The sequence below is a fragment of the Elephantulus edwardii genome, unplaced genomic scaffold, assembly GCF_000299155.1.
Source record: "Elephantulus edwardii isolate Elephantulus edwardi_28Jun2011 unplaced genomic scaffold, EleEdw1.0 scaffold00215, whole genome shotgun sequence".
Classification (NCBI taxonomy): domain Eukaryota; kingdom Metazoa; phylum Chordata; class Mammalia; order Macroscelidea; family Macroscelididae; genus Elephantulus; species Elephantulus edwardii.
In genome coordinates, this window is record NW_006399965.1 from 10306 (window position 1) to 13014 (window position 2709).

At 41.9% G+C, this 2709-nt stretch overlaps 1 pseudogene; it reads right to left on the reverse strand.

The window, feature by feature from the left end:
* Nucleotides 1-204: 204 nt before the first annotated feature.
* Nucleotides 205-2431, reverse strand: LOC102877604 (annotated as a pseudogene).
* Nucleotides 2432-2709: the final 278 nt, after the last annotated feature.

Sequence of the window (2709 nt, forward strand, 5' to 3'; positions counted from 1 at the left end):
AACAAAATCAACCACTTCTCCCTTCTCTGTTGTTTAATAATATGCTTCCCAGTGTGTACTCCTGGTAAACCTAAGTACAAGCCCCGATGTTTCTAGCACAATTTCAGTGAGAGAAATCACACTCGCCAAAGTCCAATAGGGAGGTAGTGTTACAGATTTTAATTTTTTTTTTAATATTGACAGTAAGATTTATTGAGCTGTATCTTAGTACAGATGCTGGGGCTTGCACATGGTTCTCTTGATGTACAAATCCTGCACATTTCTTCTTTAGCAGTGAAACCAAAAGATGACAGCCAGGTGGAGGTTGTAAACAAATTCATCACCTGTCATCTTCACACAGCCAACAGCCACTGCCAGACACAGGACCTTCTTCATCTGGAATTTGATGGTGGACTTCACCTCTTCTACTTTTGCCACCATGTTCTCATTGTGGGTCAGCAGAGAAGGGAACTTGCAAGGCTCACTTAGCCCTGGACCTAGGATTCATGCAATCTACTTGATCAGGGATTCAGACGCCAAAAGGCATCATACTTCTTGGCCAGCTTTTTTACCAGTTTCTTATTCTTGCTGAGTTTTTTCAGTGCTTCAATGTCCGTGTGGGGGATATCCACAGCCTTGGCTTCATGACAGTGCTTCTGATTCCCAAGAAAACACACTGAGAATTTGGGGTGAGAGGTGGATTTAAGCCTGACAGTCCCTGAGAAGCTCTTGTCCTTTTGAGGGTCATAGTTCTTCAAAACCAACCTGCAGCTCCGCCGTCTCCAAAACCTTTCTGCGTTTTCGCTGGTTCCTTTGCAGGACTTCCCAGGCCACCTCATAGAGGATGCTCGAGAGACTTTGCTGCTAGTGGTTCTTATTGCCACAATAACTGGAAAAGAGTGTTACTAGATATTTTTTAATTGCAAAATTTGTAAATTTGGAACCAGGTGACCCCACTCATTGAAGCACATTATTTACTAATGTGGAAAAAAATCGTTGGGGTTGGGAGTTCTTTAACTGCAAAGTCTTTTTAATCCTTGAGTGGTGCCCTGACTACATCCTCTCCAATGTGGATACAGAGACACGGACACAAGGAGTCCTGGTGACTCAGTGGTTAAGAGCTCCACTGACAAGTGAGAAGCTTAGTAGCTTGATCTCAGTCAGCAGCAGTAATACAAGAGGAGGATATGGCAGTCAGCTCCTGTAAATACTCCAGTCAGTGAAACCCTGACCCAGTTCTAATCTGTTCTACAGAGTCACTGTGAAGTTAGTTTAACACCACCCCCCAACAATATCAGTAAGAAGAACAGATAAAGGAGAAACAACCTCATTTACAAAAGCAATAGTTGATGACAATCAAAGTCCACATTAGCTTTCTTTTCAGCAAATCATAGGCCTAAAAATCTCTCTGTTATTTTTGTTGGAGAGGGAGCTCTGATAGCCTAGTGGTAAGAAGCTGCACTGCAATCTTGTAGGCAAATAGTTCCAATCCACCAGTTGTTCTGTAGGAGAAGGATGGGCAATCTCCTTCATGTGATTAACTACCTCTGACCCTCTGGACAGTCAGGTATGTTTCGGTTCTGAATGAATGGCCAACAAAAAGATCCCTGGTCGGGGATGGGAGTGGGGAGGGTGGTAATCATAGGGTCGCACAATTTGATAGTGGGGGGGATGGGTATGGAAAAGAAATGAGGAAGATCCGGTGTGAGGAAACAATGTATATGAACTTTATAAGTAAACCAGTATAAAATAAAAATTTTATTTAAAAAAAAATCTCACTATTAAGCAGTACCATGTTTTCTATAACTAAATTGAAAAAAGTTTGTGAATAATGTTAGACATTTTGAGCATTTACTGGTTTATCCATGGTCTCTAATTAACACACAGAAAACTGTCAATTAGACAAGCCACCTGATCTAGCCATTTAAGTTCCTTCATAGTATTGTCAACACACCACATCAACTGTCCCAGTGGGCAAAGGAAATTCCAATTTTAAGTAGCATGGGGAAGGGCTTCCTTTTAAAAAAATAAAAATTAAGCATTTCTCATGATTTCCTGTGGTTTTAAGAGTGATCAGGTAACCCCTACCAAACACAATGCATGCTTTACCTTCTCCTCATCCTAGAATGCCCCCTAGGATTCAGGGATGATTTCCTAGAGAAGGTGATGCTTGAAGGACTAGTGACTTCACCAGGCAGATGAGAGGTCAGAGAACACTTCAGGTAGTAGGAGTAGTATATACTTATGTGACGATAGGAGAGAGCCTGAGTTCTGGGGCATCTTAAGTGATGTCTGTGGTTAGAGTTCATTAAACTCTCAAACTGTAAACTAACCTAAGCTTGGAAATATTGCATCCTAAAGCTTTAGATTCATCAAATAAAAATATGAAAGTCATTTGCTGTTTAATTCAGATAATTACCTTGAACGCTATTCCAAATTTTCTGTCATACATCTGCCCGTGGTCCCATCTGGTGGTTCCAGGATGGTCTTCTGTTACCTCCAGAACAGCTTCTTCTTCTGCCCAGGCTTGGGAACACCAGCAGGGTTCTGATGTAGCCTCTTCCCAGTTCAGTCTCTGGGATCTTGAGCTCCCTGTCTAGGCTCTTGGTGTAGACATCATCCTCTTAAAGGACTAGAATGAGGAATCTGGTACTCAGGTGATCAAACTGGAATGATGGGAAGGGTCCAATTGCTCAGAACTGTACTCATTAGGTTAAGATAAGAGCAACC